Raw genomic sequence first — 13227 nt, forward strand, 5'->3', positions numbered from 1 at the left:
AATTGCCGATTTACCGTGTTTTGTAATCCACATAAAAATTTCTCCATCCATCAAGCAAGCTCAATAATTTAGTTATTTACATACTCTCTCTGCTGCTATCCAAGCTCGCCTGCTGTGTCCTGGTTTAGAAATTAATTGTGAAGTATTATTGCAGCTTTTTTACCAACAAGAGAGAGAAGCTGGTAGCAGATTAGCAGGGACGGTGCTAGCGATTGACTTCTTCAACACATTCTGCAATAGATTAACGTATCCGTCTCAGATCGGCGAAGAAATTGTATGTATGAAACTTCCTGGCATATTAAAACGGTGTGTCGGAACGGAACTCCAAAGCGGGACCTCTGGCTTTTGCGAGCAACTGCTCTAGGAACTGAGCTACCCAAACACGATTCACGACCTGTCCTCACAGCTTTACTTTCGCTAGTATCTCATCTCGTACCTTCCAAACTACACAGAAGTTCTCCCGCGATTTGCGTGACTAACACTGCAGCAGTTGTGCTTGGGTAGCTCCGTTGGTAGAGTACTTTCCGTAAAAGGCAAATGTCCCGGGTTCGAGCCCAGTCCGACACCCCGTTTCAATCTGCCAGGAAGTGCTACGCATACAGTTTCTTTGCCGACTCCACTGCAGAGTGAAAAATTCGTTCTGGAAACATCGTACAGGTTGGGAGTAAGCCATGTCTCTGCATTATCCTTTCTTCCAGGACTGCTAATCCTGAAAGCTTCATGGGAGAACTTCTACGAAGTTTGGTAGGTAGGAGATGAGGTACCACCGGAAGTAAAGCTATGAGGAGGGGTGGTGACGCGTTCTTGGGTAGCTCAGATGGATGCCGGCACGGTAGCTCTGCATGTTCGGTCAGAGAGGCATTGGCCCTCTATAATAAAAAAACTGAGAAAGTCACTCAACGGTGAACTTCAACGGATGTCCTGTGACGTCCGCCCAGACCAAGCGCAACGAACATTACTGAACAAAATGAAAAAACTGGCCGCAAAAGGCGAAGGTCCCGGGTTCGAGTCCCGGTCCGGCACACAGTTTTAATCAGTCAAGAAGTTTCATATCAGCACATACTCCGCTGTGGAGTGAAAAATTCATTTTGAATTGTATATCTAGTTCCATAAATCACAGTAACTAGAATTCGTTGCTCGTGTGAAATACATTCAAACTTTTCGAAAAACCAAACATCATCTCCTATTTCAAATAATCTACAGAAATTTTCTCTTCGCAGATTGTAAAAATATAAATAAATTATTCTCAAAAATCAGTAAATCTGAGATAATATTTAACTGCACATAAATGAGATCTGCAAATTTCATCAAAAATCAAATGGCTCTAAGCACTATGGGACTTAACATCTGAGGTCATCAGTCCGCTAGACTTAGACCTATTTAAAACTAACTAACCTAAGGACATCACACACATCCATGCCCGAGGCAGGATTCGAACCTGCGAGCGTAGCAGCAGCGCGGTTCTGGACTAAAGCGCCTAGAACCGCTCGGCCACAACGGCCGGCCAAACTTTATCCAACTTCATCCAACAGTAACTTTTGTTCACTTCAAAGTGAATATGAATGTCGTGTGACTAGTGCCTCCCGTCGGGTAGACCGTTCGCCGGGTGCAAGTCTTTCGATTTGACGCCACTGCGCGACTTGAGCGTCGATGGAGATGAAATGATGATGATTAGGACAACACAACACCCAGCTCCTGAGCGGAGAAAAACTCTGACCGAGCCGGGAATCGAACCCGGGCCCTTAGGATAGTGACATTCTGTCGCGCTGATCACACAGCTTCCGGGGCGGACAACTTCAAAGTAAAGCTGGTCGTAACTCCACAAGTTCACAGTAATCACTGAATAACATACATACGTCATAGAACCAGAAATTATACATGTTCATTTTTAGGAACAAAAGTTCTCAAGCTTTAACTGAAAACGGAACTCCCAAGGACAATACATGAGTGCTACTCTGACGTACGACGGTCTTCGACACATTGGCAGCTGGTGACCAGGCACACGATACAGCTCGGTCTTCAGAGGTGTCACACATTCTATCGTCGATAGACAATTACACGGAAAAAAGAATGTAGTTGCGAAAGTAACTTACAGGATATGTAACTGTAGGCTTTCCCGGGTAAACTGTTGATGAAGGTTTCTCGGGTCTGCAGCGGGGTTGTAGCGTTGATATCTCGCGACGTTTCGGGAAGTATCATACTACCCATCTTCTAACGAAGAGATGGGTAGTAAGACACTACCCATCTCTTCGTTAGAAGATGGGTAGTATGATACTTCCCGAAACGTCGCGAGATATCAACGCTACCACCCCGCTGGTAATGTACAGTATTTGAACAAAAAGTATTGAGGCGCCACGAGAAATGCTTGCTTGAACATAAATGCAGGGGCTAGCCTAGACGACAGGTTGCGCTGTTGTATTTGCCAACGAACGGCAGCTGTGAAATGTCCTCAACACGTTGCAAGTTTCAGTCGTGGTTGGAAAGGTGTTGTGTGTAGTTGCGAGTTCATTATGTCGGAGCTCAGTGCGTTCAAAGGTTGGCAGATTGTTGTGCTCGTATGATGGATGCTACCGTAAGCAAGGTAGCTGATGTGTTTGGCACCGTACCGGGGAATTATGCCGCATACAGAGGAAGAGGAAAAACGCCATCCGCTCTGTCGCAACGTGGACGATAGCGTGTGTTGTGGGATCGCGACAGACAGTCATTCAAAGGGATTGTGACCAAAAATAACGGGACGACAGCCGCAAAAGTCTCTGGAGAATTGAATGTCATACTCGCAAACCCCATCAGCACCAAAACAACACGAAAGGAGCTCCATAAGAAGCGAATTGCAGGGTGAGCTGGAATTACAAAACCGCGCATCAGTCATGTAAATGCCCGTAACACGAAAATATACACTCCTGGAAATTGAAATAAGAACACCGTGAATTCATTGTCCCAGGAAGGGGAAACTTTGTTGACACATTCCTGGGGTCAGATACATCACATGATCACACTGACAGAACCACAGGCACATAGACACAGGCAACAGAGCATGCACAATGTCGGCACTAGTACAGTGTATATCCACCTTTCGCAGCAATGCAGGCTGCTATTCTCCCATGGAGACGATCGTAGAGATGCTGGATGTAGTCCTGTGGAACGGCTTGCCATGCCATTTCCACCTGGCGCCTCAGTTGGACCAGCGTTCGTGCTGGACGTGCAGACCGCGTGAGACGACGCTTCATCCAGTCCCAAACATGCTCAATGGGGGACAGATCCGGAGGCATGCTACCAGTGTTAAAGACTGCGATGGAGCTCCGTATGCCACGGCAAACTGGCTGACACTGACGGCGGCGGCGGTGCACAAATGCTGCGCAGCTAGCGTCATTCGACGGCCAACACCGCGGTTCCTGGTGTGTCCGCTGTGCCGTGCGTGTGATCATTGCTTGTACAGCCCTCTCGCAGTGTCCGGAGCAAGTATGGTGGGTCTGACACACCGGTGTCAATGTGTTCTTTTTTCCATTTCCAGGAGTGTATATACAGGGCGAGTCACCTAACGTTACCGCTGGATATATTTCGTAAACCACATCAAATACTGACGAACCGGTTCCACAGACCGAACGCGAGGAGAGGGGCTAGTGTAATTGTTTAATACAAACCATACAAAAATGCACGGAAGTATGTTTTTTAACACAAACCTACGTTTTTTTAAATGGAACCCCGTTAGTTTCGTTAGCACATCTGAACATATAAACAAATACGTAATCAGTGCCGTTTGTTGCATTGTAAAATGTTAATTACATCCGGAGATATTGTAACCTAAAGTTGACGCTTGAGTACCACTCCTCCGCTGTTCGATCGTGTGTATCGGAGAGCACCGAATTACGTAGGGATCCAAAGGGAACGGTGATGGAACTTAGGTACAGAAGATACTGGAACAGCACATTACGTCCACATGCTAACACTTTTTTATTGGTCTTTTTCACTGGCGCACATGTACATTACCATGAGGGGTGAGGTACACGTACACACGTGGTTTCTGTTTTCAATTACGGAGTGGAATAGAGTGTGTTCCGACATGTCAGGCCAATAGATGTTCAATGTGATGGCCATCATTTGCTGCACACAATTGCAATCTCTGGCGTAATGAATGTCATACACGCCGCAGTACATCTGGTGTAATGTCGCCGCAGGCTGCCACAATACGTTGTTTCATATCCTCTGGGGTTGTAGACACATCACGGTACACGTTCTCCTTTAACGTACACCACAGAAAGAAGTCCAGAGGTGTAAGATCAGGAGAACGGGCTGGCCAATTTATGCGTCCTCCAAGTCCTATGAAACACCCGTAGAACATCCTGTCAAGGGTCAGCCTAGTGTTAATTGCAGAATGTGCAGGAGCACCATCATGCTGATAGCACATACGTCGACGCGTTTCCAGTGGGACATTTTCGAGCAACGTTGGCAGATCATTCTGTAGAAACGCGATGTATATTGCAGTGCTCTCCGATACACACGATCGAACAGCGGAGGAGTGGTACTCAAGCGTCAACTTTAGGTTACAATATCTCCAGATGTAATTAACATTTTACAATGCAACAAACGGCACTGATTACGTATTTGTTTATATGTTCAGATGTGCTAACAAAACTAACGTTGTTACATTTAAAAAAAAACGTAGGTTTGTGTTAAAAAACATACTTCCGTGCATTTTTGTATGGTTTGTATTAAACAATTACACTAGCCCCTCTCCTCACGTTCCGTCTGTGGAATCGGTTCGTCAGTATTTGATGTGGTTTACGAAATATATCCAGCGGTAATGTTAGGTGACTCACCCTATATATATATATATATATATATATATATATATATATATATATATATATATATATATGAAGGTAGTATCTGTTCCCGAAAGAGCAGATAACATTGATGACCGTGCAGATTCACTAGAATGAAATGATAATTAAATCGAGACCCTAGCTGCAAACAGGCTTTGATATATATCATTGGGGACATGTTGAAAAGATGTGCCTCGATCGGGACTCGAACCCGGGATCTCTTGTTTGCAGCTGGAGCTGCTAACAGGCGTTGATATACATCGTTGGGGACATGTTTAAAATGTGTGCCCCGACCGGGACTTGAACCCGGGATCTCCTGTCTGCAGCTGCAGCTGCAAACAGGCGTTGATATACATCGTTGGGGACATGTTTAAAATGTCTGCCCCGACCGGGACTTGAACCCGGGATCTCTTGTCTACAGCTACGGTGTCGATTTAATTATCATTTCATTCTAGAGAAGCTGCAAGGTCATCAATGGTATCTGTTCTTTCGGGAACAGATACTACCTTCATATATAGTTAAAATATGGCTACCCGGCCATTGACCTTCTTGTGCGAACGCACACGCTATGCCCCAACTCGTACGGGACTTGGTAGATTAATCAGCCACGAGTAATGAGTGTGATGGGCAAACATCTGCTAGGCGCACTACAAATTAGTGGTGTGGACATGTTGGGAATGTGGGTCTCACGGGGAGCGTGCAAGGGATAAGTCCCTGCAGGCGCACTATCCTCTGCGCCCTCGGTAGCGCAGATGGATAGAGCGTCTGCCATGCAAGCGGGAGATCCCGGGTTCGAGTCCCGGTCGGGGCACACATTTTCAACATGTCCCCAATGATGTATATCAACGCCTGTTTGCAGCTAGGGTGTCGATTTAATTATCATTTCGTAACAGGAAATCGTGGTGCCGAAGACATAAAACCTGGACTACTGAGGAATGGAAGAAAGTTATTTGGCCGGATGACGCTTTTTTAACTCTGTTTCGAATATCTGGACGAGTTTACGTCCCAAGAGCGGAACATGGCGGCGGTTCGGCCATGATTTCGGCAGCCATATCCCGGTATTCCACGGGAACCGTGGTTACCCTGCAATGTCGCATTACTGCCAAGGGTTATGTGGCCATTTTAGGTGATCATTTTCCCTCCCTAGTACAATGTACGTTCCCCAATAATGATGCTGTGTTAGAAGACGAGAGGGCCCCTGTTCACACAGCTCGCAGGACTGGTCTTGTGAGCTCGAGAATGAACTGTCGCATCTCCCCTCGCCACCAGTCACCAGATCTCAGTATTGTCGAGCCTTTGCGGCTTGTTGTGGAGAGACGTATACATGATAGCTATCCACCTCCATCAGCGTTACCTGAGCTTGCCACTATGTAGCAAGAATGGTATAGGATTCCCATTTAAAACCACATAGGACATGTATTTATCCACTCGGAGACAACTGGAACCAGTTTTCAATTCCAACGGCTTTCGTACTTTGTATTAGGCATGGTAATGTGTAGTGAATTTGGGACATCCACCACCTGCACATCTACTTTGAAACATAATAAACCTTGTAAAAATCCATAGTACATAAAATTGGTTGGTCGCTGGTGCAAAATAGTTTTGCAAATGACTTTGTGACGCCACAGCAAGTCCCTCTCAAGTGTTCGAGATGTGCGCTCCATAAAATCGTGCCGTATGCAGCCCGCTACACTTTTGTGAATAGCACATCCGCACAACACTGGGGAAGTTAGACGTTGCAGAGCATATCCGGATCGGCCGACGGTTGTCTCCTTGGATTTTCTTCTTCATAAACACACCAAAGAAATAATTAATGACCCCTGGAGATATCAACAACAGCATGTAACACCATCCTCCCATTGCCCCGCACCCTGATAATGGCTTCTGTTCGGTGAGGGTTTCTTCGCGTATGCCATATCGGCTGAAGCCGCTCTATTAAATTGGTTTCGTGGACCTAGTAGATTACGGCGATGTTGATTGCTGCATTTCACTAGCTGCTCCAACCAGCCACAGACTTTTCTATAGCATTAGGGTCGGGCGATTTATCGAGCTAGTTGGAGTTCGATAGGTGTCAGAGTGTTCGTCAGAGCAGGGGCGATTGCGTGCAGCCCTATACGACTGTTGTCGCCCAGGAAGACGGTAGTTTCTACACCACACTCATCATGAAGATGTAGAAAGGCTGACACTTTTCAATTCAATAAACTTTACCAACAACCGTTTACTTCAGGTTATTTGATTTCATTTAGAACGCAACCAGTTTCAGCAATTCATTTTGCCATCTTCAGGCCCCATATGCTTTTCCGAATGAACGAGCTTATCGTATAGCGCCATAAAACTGGATATTATGAATCCCAGTCGGTGTGCAACTGATTCATACGAAAGCGTGTAAGAACGATTGGGACTCACGGGATCCAGTTTTATGGCGCTATACGATAAGCTCGTTGATTCGAAAACAGCGTATGGCGTCTAAAGACGGCAAAATGAATTGCCGAAGCTGGTTGCTTTCGAAATGAAATAAAATAAAATAACCTAAAGTATACGGCTTTTGGTAAAGTTTATTGAATTGAAAAGTACATACTAGCCGAAGTCCCCTGGCCATAATGGACCGACAGAGACTGAGGGCGACACTTAGTTGCTGGGAATGTTCAGATAAATTTAATAGTTTATGTTCGCGGTAACCTAATGAGTGCGCTCAAGTCATGGTACCCCCAAAACCTCACCGAACCACTTCTGGGCTGAACTACAACGTCCACACCCTGCGGGTTAATCGCCTCATTGGGCCGTTGCTGCAATAGACTACCTGCATCATTTGAATGAAGGCCAAATCACGATTCGTCGAATCACACTACACTCTTCTTGCCAGTTACTGTTCAGATTCTGTGTTGTTTGGTACGTTGAAGAGAAAAAGCTACACTCGAAGGCAAAGAAAAAAAAAAGAAAAAGAAAGACGCACCACGAAGCAATTATCCGAAAGGGACAGACGTCGATAGATGAGACGTACATGTACAGGCAAACAAATGATTGTATTGTATTGTACGTATGTTAACCGGGGACCTAGAAACGTCGGAGAGGCTCCGTCCCCGCCACATCCGCAGTGGTCGGCAACCCCACGACGACTATTGCAGCCCACTTCACCCCTCCACCACCCCACAACGAACCCAGGGATATTGTGCAGTTCGGCCACCGGTGGACCCCCCTCCCCCCCCCCCTCCATCCCCCCCCCCCCCCGGAAACGTCTCAAACCAGAAGAGTGTAACCCCTATGTTTGCGTGGTAGAGTAATGGTGGTGTACGCGTACGTGGAGAATTTGTTTGCACAACAATCGCCAACATAGTGTAGCTGAGGCGGAATAAGTGGAACCAGCCCGCATTCGCCGAGACAGATGGAAAACCGCCTAAAAACCATCCACAGACTGGCCAGCTCACCGGACCTCGACACAAGTCCGCCGGGCAGATTCGTGCCGGGGACCAGGCGCTCCTTCCCACTCCGGAAAGCCATGCGTTAGACCGCTCGGCTAACTGGGTAGGGAAACTAATGACTACTCTTTCAGAAAATTGGGCTCAAATGGCTCTGAGCACTATGGGACTTCACATCTGAGGTCATCGGTCCCCTAGAACTTAGAACTACTTAAACCTAACTAACCTAAGGACATCACACATCCATACCCGAGGCAGGATTCGAACCTGTGACCGTAGCGGTCGCGCGGTTCCAGACTGAAGCGCCTAGAACCGCTCGGTCACTCCGGCCGGCATTTCAGAAAAATTGGATGATTTATTCAAGAGTAAGAGCGTCACAAATCGAGAAAGTCAGTAACCTGTTGGTTCACCTCTGGACCTTTTGGAAACAGTTATTCGACTTGGCGTTGATTGAAGGAATTGTTGGACGTCCACCCGAGAGATATTGTGCCATACTCTGTCCAATTGGCGCGTTATATCGTCAAAAACCCGATTTTGTTGGAGGACCTTGTCCTTAATGCTGAAAACATTCTCAGTTGGGGAGAGATTGCTTAACGTTGTTGTCCAAGATATAGTTTGGCAAGCACGAAGACAAACAATAGAAACTCTCACAATTTGCGGGTGTGAATTATCTTGCTGAAATGTAAGCCCAGCACGGCTTGTTATGAAGGGTAACAAAAAGGGGCGTAGAATATTGTTGTGCCGCTGGGCTGTAATAGTCTCCCAGATGACAATCAAAGGTGAAATGAAATGACACCCCAGATCATCACTCCTGTTTGTTGGGCCGTAGCCGGCCGCTGGTGGCCGAGCGGTTCTGGCGCTACAGTCTGGAACCGCGCGACCGCTACGGTCGCAGGTTCGAATCCTGCCTCGGGCATGGATGTGTGTGTTGTCCTTAGGTTAGTTGGATTTAAGTAGTTCTAAGTTCTAGGGGACTTATGACCTCAGCAGTTAAGTCCCATAGTGCTCAGAGCCATTTGAACCATTTTTTTTTGTTGGGCCGTATGGCGAGCGACAGTCAGCTTGGAATTTCCCGCCGTCCAGGGCGTTATCAGACCTGTCTTCGCTGCTCATCAGGGCTCAATTCGAAACGGGACTCATCAGTGAAGACAATGAGAGTGCACGCCGAAGACGTGCCTGGGTACGATCTGGACAGCAGTGGGATCCCAACCTGACTGTCGCCCGCCATCAGCTCGATAATCTGATGTGATGGTCTGGGATGTCATTTCATCATTTCGTAGCAGGAACACTTAGCTTGTCATCGGCGGCACCCTCCCCCCCCCCCCCCCCCCACCCCCAGCGGTGCGGTGACGACGTTCGAGGCCCGGTTCTGTTGTCCTTCTTGGCAAACCATCCTGGACTCACAATTCAGCAAGATAACGCTCGCTCTCCAACGGCGAGTGTTTCCGTTGCTTGCCTTCGTGCTTGTCAAACCCTAGTTTGGCCAGCAAGGTCACCGGATCTCTTCTCAATTAATAACATTTGGAGCATTATGGGCAGAGCCCTCCAACCAGCTCGCGATTTTTGCGATCTAACGCGTCAGGTGGACAGAATCTGGCACAATATCCCACAGGATGACATGAAGCAACTTTATCAATCAAAGCAAAGCCCAATAATTGCTTGCATGAGGGGCATAGCTGTACCAACGCGTTATTGACTTGCTCAATTTATCAAACTCTTTCTCTTGAACAGGTCATCCAATTTTCTGAAATTGTAAATATTCGGTTGTCTGAAGCTGTCCCACCCCAAATGTCTATGACATTCTGTTGTCTTCACTATGTTTACTCGGAAACTGGTAGAGATGGACCTGCGTTTAGGTTATGTTTTTAACTGTTATTTCACATTTCTTGTAGAATTTAATGTATTGTTCCGCGCGGAATCACACACAGTAAGATCAAGCCGTATTCGTTTCCATGTAAGCTGCTGTGCGCTGAAGCGCGTTGCTGACTGCATAGCTATCAGGCGCAGCTCCTCCACAGATCTGTCCAAACCACGTCTTTCTGCATGGGAGCCCCCGAGACAGTGGGACATCCGCAAGTATCTGAACATGATAAGGCTCACTAAAGTATGGTACATATGCGCAGGGCCGTATTTAGGCTGTATAGGTCTTTAGGTTTAACTTCTTGGTATTGGGTCCCTACCTAGAGAAATTCTGTGTTAGCTTACCTGCACAAACAGCATCCTAGCAGTTTAGAATAAAAATCCTGTTACACTATATTTAAATTTTATTATTTAATTGCACTAAATTTAGTATACATTTAGGTTTTAATGAATTCATGAGAGCAAAAAACTAAAATCGTTAAAATATTCAAGAAGATTTATAAACACAGCCATCAACAACTATTCCTTTTTAAAAAAGATTAAAATTTTGAGATATATGTCCAAGCAAACTTCAGTTTTAAGAGATATAACTCCCACGTTTGCTAGCCAAATGCAAGACAACAAAAGGACGAAACAGATTTTTACCGTCATTCATTTCAAATCTAATACTTTCTGAAATAATCGTAATTAAAATGAAAATTTTAATTAATCAAATTGGCTAATTCTTTTGCAACTTCACTTAATACTAATTAAACCACAGTACTTAAAATATTACTTTCATTACTGAGGGAAACGAAAATGTTTAGCCTGTTGTGGCGGTTCTCGTATTTAATAGCCGAACAGGTTGGGGTTTAGCAGACAAAAATTCAGTCTCCAGTTACCGATTGCTCGCTTCAACCTAAATGTCAGTACTGCTAATCGTTCATAAAAAGGGGCCTAACACCCAAAAAGACTAATATAGCAAAATATACAGTACACAGTATTACTAAGGCCCTAAATTTGCTTCTGTCTGCCTATTATCACGTACTTCCTATAATAATGATAGTTCCGCTGCTCCATGCATATAACAGTTCCAAGAAATAATCCGCCACACGCAAAGAATAATTATTTCTCCCTAAACGTGGAATATTTATTAAGTTAAAGGAAAATTTGTACCGTATTCTAGTGGAAATAGTAATTCACACAGTCACAAAAATCCTCACACCACGTTAAAGAGGAACAGTGAACTGTTGAAATTAATCCTTCATATGTATTCTGAAAACAGATATATAGCTATTTCGCTTCATGCTATCTAACTGTCCGCCTTTAAGTGAAATTCAGTGAGTTACATCAGTCAGGAATGGACGCAAGGTAAAGACTGACTGCAATACATTCATATATTTTATATTCTGGACTTCCATAGCTGTCGAAAGGCATGATGTTGAGAAGAATTCCGCTGACAGCTCGTAAAATTGTTATTTTATTAATATACAACCGGTTTCGCGGCCTAAAGCCACATAATCAGGTGCACTGTACATGGTAAAATGGAATATACAGTGTCTCAACTTTGTTGATATTAAAATTAATGAAGGTGATATCTAAAATATACTCATAATATTATAAGGTCATGGGTGTTCCCATAGTTCCTAGCTGAGATGTATTCTTCAGTGAGTGTTGTCTACATTACATTGACGAACGAAGGGTAGCAAAGAGCTAACTCATTAATTTGGTAAAAATTACTGGTCGGTGGACCGTGTAGTTATAGACCTCACAAGCAGTTTTTACGAAATTAATGGATCAAGTCTTTGTCACCCTTCGTTTGCCAATTTAATGTAGACAATATTCACTGAATAATATAATTTGACTAGGAGCGATGTGTACACCTATCTTCTAACATTGAGTACATTTTAGATATTGCCGTTATTAACTTTGATATCCACAAAGTTGAGCACTGTATATTACTCTTTACCTTGTCGATTGCACACGATGATGCGACTGCAGGCCGCGAAACCGATTGTGTATCAATGAAATAGTTTTACCAGCCGCGCGGCATTAGCCGAGCGGTCTTAGGCGCTGCAGTCATGGACTGTGCGGCTGGTCGCGGCGGAGGTTCGAGCCCTTCCTCGGGCATGGGTGTGTGTGTTTGTCCTTAGGATAATTTAGGTTAAGTAGTGTGTAAGCTTTGGGACTGATGATCTTAGCAGTTAAGTCCCATAAGATTTCACACACATTTGAACAAGTTGCACCAGATGTTATCGGAATTCTCCCTGTTATCATACATTCATGTATAGCTCTTCATTCTGCAAGAAACAGCGGCAGACAGGTTGTGTAGCACAGCTTGCTCCTTGATGATGATTTCGCGCCTGCACTCATCCACGCTGATCAGGTGGGTACGATGTTCTCCAGTATGTGCCTCGTGCACTCTTTGATGGTGATATGAAACATATTTTTCACGAACATTAATACAAGGATTTTTGTCACTGTTCTATCTCTCTTTCGTTACTCAGCAAACGTTTCCAGTTTATCAAACTTTAGTTAACATACGTGGTTGTACTGTTAGACTGTTTTCTAATACTGAGGTTTGAAGACTGTTTTGGATCAACTTCAATTCTGTTGTTTTTGATAATAAGTGAAAGGTACAGCCTTAGACCGATCTTCGTATTAGAAAAATCTTTTTTCATGGGTCTTGTATTGGATGAAATGAAGTATCGAAGAGTTCACTTTTGAGAAATGTAACTCATTTACTACTAGCAAAATTCCGTTTATGTTTCTTTTAAAAGTCGCCACAGTTTTGGTAACAGAAGTGCCCCGTTTTTGACTGGGTACCGTCGGGAATTCGACGAGAGGTAGCATAGGGTATGGAAGTTGAATGCTGACTTAATTCGTACCAGCTGTCCACTAAAAAATTCAGCCGAATAAGCCCGTACAACATAATTAAGTCTGCATCTAAAACGATAATGAGAGGTCCCGCAGCACAGTAGTGAAACCAAAAACTTTTGTTTTAGATCTTTGTGGTGTAGGCCCCTGAGTTGCAGGATAGTGTACGAGAATCATTTGTATACTATACGATCAGCTCCAGTCTTTTGGAGATTGGTAAAGGAATCGCCTTTTAATTTTTTATATTAGAGTACAACATGGTGCTGGTGTAA

At 44.8% G+C, this 13227-nt stretch overlaps 1 protein-coding gene across 2 annotated transcripts in view; it reads left to right on the top strand.

Annotated features, from left to right (window-relative positions):
• The window catches only part of LOC124616764, a 443813-nt gene that overhangs the window by 115423 nt on the left and 315163 nt on the right, over positions 1–13227 (top strand). The window lies entirely within an intron of this gene.

The sequence above is a fragment of the Schistocerca americana genome, chromosome 5 (assembly GCF_021461395.2).
Source record: "Schistocerca americana isolate TAMUIC-IGC-003095 chromosome 5, iqSchAmer2.1, whole genome shotgun sequence".
Classification (NCBI taxonomy): Eukaryota; Metazoa; Arthropoda; class Insecta; order Orthoptera; family Acrididae; genus Schistocerca; species Schistocerca americana.